This window comes from Falco cherrug, chromosome 6, assembly GCF_023634085.1.
Source record: "Falco cherrug isolate bFalChe1 chromosome 6, bFalChe1.pri, whole genome shotgun sequence".
NCBI classification, from domain to species: domain Eukaryota; kingdom Metazoa; phylum Chordata; class Aves; order Falconiformes; family Falconidae; genus Falco; species Falco cherrug.
The window spans coordinates 43,674,584-43,683,708 of NC_073702.1; the positions used below are offsets into that span (position 1 = coordinate 43,674,584).

Below are 9,125 nucleotides of genomic sequence, written 5' to 3' on the forward strand. Positions count from 1 at the left end.
AAGCTAGGCAGAGAGGGAGCTGGGAATGGCAGGCAGCCCTTGGGAGGCCCCCATGCAGGGAGATGGCCAAAAATGTCTGTAGGTCAAAACATTGAATTCCATGCAAATAGGAAGCTGGAGCCTGATACGCCTTCCTCTGACTCTCTGGAAGTTGGATGGGGTCTTACATGTTTGTAAGAAACTAGTGTGGTATCTCTGCAGTGTAGTCTCTGGCTAATGCTGTTGGTATCTTTAAGATGATATCAGACAGAAACAAAGACTCTTGAGTATTTCAGATCATGAGAAACTTAATAACTAATTCTTTGTTGTGCTTACTGTTCTACTTTCACCAAAAAAAAATTACCTTAAAGATCCAAAAGCAATATACCTAGAATACAGTTCATAACGTGAGAAAATATTTCATCCTGTTCAAAAACTGAGCTTCCCCCTCAGCATTGTCACCCTAAAACAACAACAGGGCTTACATGAGCTTTTTAGGAATTTGTTTATTGCATCATTTTAGTAAGATTTTCTTGACCTTTCTGTTGAGTCTCTGTGAGTGGTATAAAGCAAAAAAGTTCTACAGAGTTTTAAGATGCTCTTCTAAGCTAAATGTTCAACACCTAGTTAATATGCTTTTTTATCTCAGGCCAAGCCTCCAGATCTTCTTACACAGCAAAATCCCAACCTCTGACCTAAACCTTCTGTGCAATAACTGCTAAGTTCTTCACCTAAACCAGCACAGATGTGGAGGCATGCTGGGCTTGCTGATGGAGAAGGACAGCATTCCTCTCTGTACATGGACATGAAGAACTGAAAACAGAGTAGCATACAAACACACAGCTTTGGAAATAAAGTCACACGACAGCACAAAAAACAATTTCAGGGCTTTGGAGGATATTGTAGCTTCAAGCACAGTCCATTGCAAGGCTTGTGAGGACATTGCGCTGACATTAATAAAGAAGTGTCACTAAGGAAACTAAGAAGGAAAAAGCAGAATTTGCTAGAGCCTTTGAAGCTCCTAGACAGCTCCAGTGTGTGTGGTCAGGTCCTGCCTGAAACAGGACTTGAAACTACTGAATGTGCTTAATGCCCACAGGAATGGCCTGCAGGCAGATTGTTGTCTTCTTTTTTTTTTTTTTTTTTTCTCCATTTCCCCTCAAATTCTGGGCTTTATTTGCTATTTTTTCAGTAATTAAGATCCCTGATTATGTTGCTCTGCTTCTTCATTCTGTTATTGTCCCTCCCTATGGCCACATTTTTCTGTGTGTAAGTGGCTAGCAGTGCTTCATTCAAGATTTCTTTTCCAGCTGTCTTACAACTTTTCATCCATTTTCTTGTTATCTCTTCTCTTTATATTGTTTTTCTTTTTCTACTTTTCAGTTTTCATCTCTTTTTCTGTCTGTATCAAACCTCTCCTCTGCTAATCCAATGAATTCCAATTCCTAAACAGAAAAGTGGCATCCATCTAAATTAAATTTGTGTGCACATACAGAGTTAAAGTATGGAAACTAGTTTACATTTACAAGGGCAAGTCAAACTTATGTAAGCCTGGATAAAGCACTCATATGCAATGTTGTGCTGTTAGTTTAACTAGCATAACCTGGGGACTAGAGCAAGCCAAGCCACTCTTCCTTTCTCCTTCCTAAAGTAGAACAAAGGAATTAACTAGGGAAATCTATTAACATAGGATCTATTAGTCAATTCAAAACCTTCAGCTATGTCTGGTGCTAATATAGAGGTCAGAAAGTCCTCTTGAAAAATGTCTGTCCCAGCTGCATCACCAAAAGAGTTTCAATGAAAATAAATTGTTTAGTAACACTTGTCTTCACTTAAATTAGTTAAGGCACTCATTTAGGTTAAGAGCATCTCTGTCACTTCCCAGATGAATGCTCTATAACTGGACTATGCATTGTCCCACGGCAATTCTCCTCCTTTCTTTCTGTTCTTGACCAGCAATGTGTCCTGGAACAGAGAAAAAAAATCCTGATGCAAACCCTAGAGAAATACTTTGTATTCTTCTGTGAGAGAGCTTGAATCTGGGTCTGAGAGATCCCTTGTGATCCCTTCAGTACCAAACTGCTGCCAGTCTCTCCCTCTTGTCAAATGAATATTTAACTATGTATAAAAAATGGAACAGCTCCATCAGGAGATATGGAAAGAGAGTGATATCTGCTGTTTTTATTGAAGCTTTGTGGGGACATTTATTGTTAGTTTCATGCTTTATGACTTTACGAGATCCTGGCTGTTACAGGATGATGACATAGCAGCATTTTTAGGAGAAAATTTTTAATCTTATTTTTTCTCCCTTAGCTGTGAGATTGTATCTTTCGGATGCAGATCTTGCCATGATCATTAGCCTTGTTCTTGACCACAAATGTTACTTTGGTCTACAAGGGTCAATCAGCTTGAAGAGCAGCACTCCTGTACAGTGCATGTATGATCGCTTCCCTGAGGAAGCAGTGCTCCCTTGTGTACTATGTGCAGAAAAAATAACCAGTGACACTGAAGATGCTGATCTTGAGGAAGGTTCAGGAAACACCTTCTCCAGCCACTGTTTCAAATGGACCCTACTCAATGCGAAGAAGGCTGAAGCCAGGCCTGCAACCTGCAGGTCTATGCTGTTACTTTCCTATAGTACACACACACACTTCAACTAGAATTTGAGCCAAGAAGTTTTCAAAATTCTTTTATTCCAATAAAAAGTGTCAGGCAACCCAACATCTCCTAGTACCTTCTCCCTGCTTCCTTCATCCTTCCCTGTTCTTTGTCCTCTCTCCCTCTGTGCTGGGTCCCTACATACAGATTTTTAACTGGGAATCAGGTTTCTCAGTTACCTCTAGTAACATGTGTCTGTTCCCTTACCGAGGCTTAGGGAACCATCTGCTTTTTTTTGTCTTGCCAATTATAAAATTATCTCCAGGTATTCTTAAGTTACTCTTTCATTTTAAGCTGACTTGCTGAGTTGCCATTCATCTTCAGCAAGCTGTTCTGACATACTGTTTTTCTGGGACTCGTTTCACTTGGCGACTCACAGTCCACAAAGGCTTTTGGACTCTTCAGCTCCTTCATTTCCAAAGCCTCCCACAGACACACAGTGAGGGGAATCTCATCACAAGTACGTCCAGAAGGCAGGACATTTTGTTTCACTGTTTTTCCATGGTGGTGGGAGGAGGCAAATGCACAATGCAACATGGCAAGAGTTGGAGCTTCCAGAAATGGAGTAAATGTTCAGCATGTTCAGTTGCAGTCACACAAATGCAAATCTTTTACAGCCGCTCACTTGATCCAACCTGGGTGCCTCATCATAGGAAGAGATGCCCAGGAGTATTCCATCTTCTTGCTGCCGCGTTACTACTCCCTGCAATCAATATGACACCTTTAAGTAGGAGGCTATGGAGACAAGGGGGGAGGGGAAAGAAGTGTGAACATAAGATGTGAGACCACTTTTCACGTAAGTAAAACAGTGACTTCTGTCCTGACTTCTGCAGGCTATAGTGTGTGAAATTGAACAAAACTAATCTCAACCTGGCACAGCTGCACAAAGAATATTTCACTCTGTCTGGCTGAAATGCATCAAAAGATCTGAAACAAGAAGATTTAGTGGAAAGTGCAAGGAGGATTAATAATAACTGGTCACCATTGTACCTTCTCCCATAAAAGAGAATATATTGTCAAACTCCTGCACTTAGGACACAAGCCCAACCTGAGAAGTCTACAATAGATTTAAGTATTTTCTTTGGTTGTAAATTATGTCACCTAGCCAGCACCATGTAAGAATTATCTTCAAATGCTTGTTATACCGATTACTGTCTAGCGTAGTTTTATCTTCTTACAGCATTTCCAAACCAGTGTATAGACAACTGCTGAATCTACTAGGAAATGGTAGGCTGGCTTGTTTTGCAATTTAGAAAATTGATGTGGTGGGTAAATTTCTCGTGTCCTGCAGTAGTATTGCATACACAATAAGGCATCCCTTTATTTTTACAGTTACAGACTTAGAAAATGTCAAATTTCAAGGCATTTTCAAGAAGGCCTTTAAGCATGCTGGGCCTGCACAGCCATCCTGCTGAGGCTTACCCCAGAGGGAAAAGTCATATTACAGAAGAGAGTTTTGAAACAGCAGAAAGGTTTTAAGCTCCTGGAACTGGTAAATACAAAGATTAACAGGAAAAAAAACAAAAGATAATAGGGAAAATGATACAGGTGAGGTTAGGTTATTTATTTAAATAATTTCTTTGTTGTTGTATATTTGATCTCTCCATTAACCTGGCAATAAGATGTGGATGTCCAGCTCTGATTTTGGTGCTGACTCTGTAGAGCAGTGGCACCGTGGGGTGCAAGGCGCAGTGCTGGTTTGCGGCTGTGCAGCTTCCAGCTCCCTGCCAGGGCACAGGGCTCCACAACCACAGGGTGCTCGGTTTGACCTTGCACCTCACCCAGAGCATATCATGGAGGAGTCTGCTTCCTTTGCAGTGTGGGTGAAGATGTGGCATCTCTGGCATGGTTCCCTGGTGCCACAGGGAAAGCTGGTGGCATCCTGGTCTGGCCTGACTCGCCTCCCCATCACATCCTTCCCTGGGGTTTCCCTAGCTTCTGTATGCAGTGTAGTTCTTCGCCCTTTTCTGAGGGTGCAGTGCATTTTTGGGAGAGCACTGTGTATGCTCACAAGGATAGCTGAAGGTTTTAATGCCAGACATCTCTCTCTCAGCAGCTGGTATGTTTGCTGGCTTCGCTGGGCTATTTACTGGGATTAAACCATTAACGATTTTGTGGACACAGCACTGTGACAGGTAACAGCTCTTACCCAGTTATCTCATGTATGTGATGTGAATTTCAAATAAGAAAATTTATCAAACTCAGTCAAGCTGTTCAGTCCTTGTCAGTATATTGATTTAAGTGAGTATTTAAAACTCTCAGAAGACAGCTACGCGTTTCCAAAGGGACTCTTACAGTTGATGTTAAAGAATTGGAAAGAACACCAAATAAAGGAGTCTGAAACTTAATAATCCAATAGCAATCTCTTCTAGCCCTGCTGCAGGGTTGTCCATTAAATCTGAGCTATGTAATTATATCTAATATTGTCCCCCGTAGCCTTGAATTTGCTTTTGCTTTAATAGATATGATGTAGTTCTGTCCTGTGCAACAAAAAAGCACAGAATAGGTGATAAATAACTCTGAGATGTCACTATCACACTTACATTCTCTCTAGTTGTTTAAATGAATGCTAAAAATCATATTTCTTTAAAAACCAAGCATGGCAAATGTGTATATCAAATTGTCTATCTGTGTATATATGTGCAAGATAACCAGTCTGGAGACAGAGGACTTACTTTTTCCTTCTAATGAGAAATAAGGGGCAAGGCTGCATTAGGCACTGCAAGTTTTCCTTGCAAATTATCCCGGCTAAAGGGAGTCCCAGCACATGCATAACCAATCACATGTCACTCCTGAGGCAAGCTGAGGAGAAGGAGTGGGGGCACATATGCAATATGATTGGGACACTTGTCATCAAGTACAAGCCAAGAGTTCTGGCAGTTTAGGCTTATCCATCTGGGTTCCTTTCTGTGACCAAACAGAGGCTGCTCAAGACTATGTTTGAGAGAAATAAATCAGAAAAGCAATGAAGTTCAGCAGCACCCTCCCAGTAAAAGCAGTGAAGATAAAGCCCCCCTCAGACAAAATCCAGGCTATATCAAATGGGTTTACCGGGCACAGTACCCGCACCCTGGGCTCCCATCCAGACCTCTGTTTCTTCATCACCAGTCAGAGCCACATTTTATTTGGATGGTCCCTTTAGGGGAAAGGGCCTGTTGTGTAAGGTTTTATGCAATTTCCTCCCTCTCAGGAGTTCCCGGTCCAGGGCAGTTTTGCCACTTTCTTTTTCATGGATGTTCGCAACTCTGTTCTCCCAGGGAATTTTGACAGGACATAAACCCAAGGAATGGTCTCTGAGTGCAGCCTGGTTCTTACCAAAGGACTCCTGGAGAACTTTGCTTTACAGCTCCTTCTCTTGTTTTGCTGCTCTCAAGATGCTGAATCACAAAATGTTGTTTTGCTTATGGGCACTGCTGTAGCACCAGGTTGCTTTGTGTAATGAGTGTCAGTACCTAAACAAAACGATGCATAGATACACAATCACATCAGAGGGGAGCTTTACAGTTATGTATCACAATCTCTGCTTCCTGACTGAGGGGAAGCAAAGGCAGTACTACAGAAATCCTGGGGAAGACTAGTATCTTTCTTGGCATAAAACACCGGAATAAGGACACCACTTGTAATTTAATTTCTTGCTTGACTGGATCACTTATTACATTTCCTTGTAATTTTGTATTTGTATATATTATTTATTGCATTTTTATTCTGAAATGTAGTCATTACAATCCAGTTAGGATGCTACAAAAATACACCAACTCAACAGTGAGTGATACAAACAATTGTGTTCACATGTAGGTATAAGCAAGTGATGTTCATCTGCTTAGCACCGTAATCTTATGTTGTTTTGGTTAGAATTCTCTCTGTGAGAAAAATAGAGAAGAAGTTTTCTCCTTTTAAGAGTATCAGGTAAATAAATAAATGTTGAAGTTGGCATCCAGATAAATACTTAAACCCCTGGATATTTTCCTATATTACATATAGAACTCAAGCTCCAGCTCTCTTAGGCACATACTTAGAAAAAAAAAACCACCAAGCCCTGTTTGGGGGGTGGGGGGGTGGGGCGGGGGTAGTCTGAAATATTTTTAAATGCATAATAGCATTTATTTATTGAATCTAGCATTTAAAAATGTCAATGGAATAAAGAACTACAATACAAGTCTCCTAGAGGCTACTTTAAGATTTTTTTAAGAATGCATTTTACCTCCTTCCTATCCTCAAAGGTGTGATAATTCAGCACTGTGCCTCAGTTATTCGCCTCCCCTCAGCAGAAGAAAACAGAGCTGTGACATTTCATGAACACATGATAATTCATGTATAAATACTTGCTAGAATAAACACACAGGGTATTCTGCAAGTGTTTATTCTGCAGGGATCTCTGAGCCACCATGTAATTTCATACATCTTTGAGCTAATTTACAGGTGAACAAAAATTTGGGTACTGAAAGATATCACATGGATATGTGATATTCTCTGTGTAAGGATAAGGCTATAAAACAGCACAGGCACTATACATACATATATACAGTTAATATAAGGGTTTGGGTTTTTCCTCAAATTAAGATGTAGTCTGAAAAATATTCTTGATTCATCCCAGCAATTCAGTGCAAAGTTACTGCTAATTTATTTAATCCTCTTTAATGCTTAGGGACACACAAGCACATGAGAGCCCAAAAGAGGACAGCACCCTTGGATGTCACCTCTTTCAGAAAGGCATCTCATGTTCTGGCTTGTTCATCGAGCTTACTCCTGCCTGTGATGAGTGCTCCCTTTTGCTCAGGGGTGACCCACAAAACAAAACACTGCAAGACAAACTGCAGATGCTGCGAACATATGCTGACAGAGCACCTGATTTTTAGAAGGGCTTTGTAATTCATAGGTGAATCACACCCCCAGAGAGAGAAGATGGTCCATCTCTGTTAAAGGACTGAAGACATGTATGGTTTTCCACCCTGCTAGAAACTAAATTGTCTGAGCAGGAGTTTATCTTGATTTTACAGGGTTAGTCTCAGTCCAGTATTGCTCTGTGTTTCATTAGAGAAATATCTTCAAAGTCCTTGGTGGATGACACTAGCATATAAGTTTTGTTTGCTGTGGGAAGAAGCCTGCACGTTGCTCTGTCAGTTGATTAGTAAAGTGTTTCAAAACAAATTTGTCAGGGTGATGCCTGCTGTCACCAAGGCACAGAGACCTGACCATCCTGACTTACATTGTCACTAATTTGGGAATTGTCTCCACACCTCTTTCATATCCTAAGGAAAGATCTGAAAAAATTTCTTAACAGCAGTATCTCAGTAGCTCCCCACCACTATTTGTGCTCCCAGAGCTGGGAGTACTTTTGGCAATGGGAGTTCTACTAAACTTTGGAAACAAAAGTCAAGCAGTTTCAGCTTACATATGCCTCAACAGCATGAGCCACTGCCAACTGCAGCAGCCTTTGTGAGACCACAGCCTGCACACCTTTTGTGTCTCACCATCAGCAGCACCTGAGTTCCAGTTATTACAGGGACAGGACACAGCACACTAGCCAGGCACCTGCAGAAGCCCATTTTTCTTAAAATACCCACAAACTCAGACACATTTATTCACAAACACCTGTACTACCTCCTACAACATTTAATGCCATCTTAATTTTTCTATTATTCACATTACTTCATAGAATGCAGAAGAAGATGCAGAGACTGGTGCTGGTTACGATGTGCGGCAAAGCAGGGGCTAACTTCTCGTGTACTACTCAGTCCAAAATCTGGGTGTAGTCTTTCCTAAATGCCTGTCCCACAGATGTTTGCACTGGAGCAACTTTCTTTCTTCTCTCTCTCTCTTTTTTTTTTTTTTTTTTTTTTTGGTCTACGATGATTTAAGAGTTTATAAAGGGAAGAGTGAGGAATTTCCAAATCTCCATCTTTGCTTCCTGCTTGACTTCGATTTTTTTTTAGCTAGTATGGGTTGAATTTTTTTCACCTGTCTTCTGATACTGTTTTCCATCTTTCCTAAAAGCACTGACAAGCATTCACACCTGGAGCAGAGATCTGATCACATTGTTCTCCCAGTTCTTAGTTCTGTGCCACCAGGACTCTGAATGGGTAAAATCAGCATTGCCAGACCTTTGTTTGGGGTTTCCAGGCCCAAGTCTGGAAGTCTGCAGAACCGACTATGACAGATTTCGTGTCCATGCAGAAGCCATCCACTGTCAAAGAGTCACTAATAAGCATGGCCAGCTACAGAAGTTATGTTCTCTGCTATGCCGAAGGACTCCAAGAAACCACTTTAAGCATGGGTTGAAAAGGAAAGTATATTTTAGCAATGGAACATCTGCCTTCATATTAAAGTTGTTAAAGACTATTTAATTTTGAAATAACAAGTCAGCTAATTCTTCAGAGCATGTATGTACTCTGGCATTCAGCCTCCCACACCTGACAAGCACAGGTTGAAAGGCATCACTGTAAACAGCAAACAATTGTGCAGGCTAGAAGTAATCACACAATTTGTCA

At 41.0% G+C, this 9,125-nt stretch overlaps 1 protein-coding gene across 2 annotated transcripts in view; it reads left to right on the forward strand.

Moving 5' to 3' along the window:
- Window positions 1-9,125, forward strand: part of GRM1 (glutamate metabotropic receptor 1) — a 197,681-nt gene that overhangs the window by 167,921 nt on the left and 20,635 nt on the right. The gene's annotated exons all lie outside the window — the stretch shown is intronic.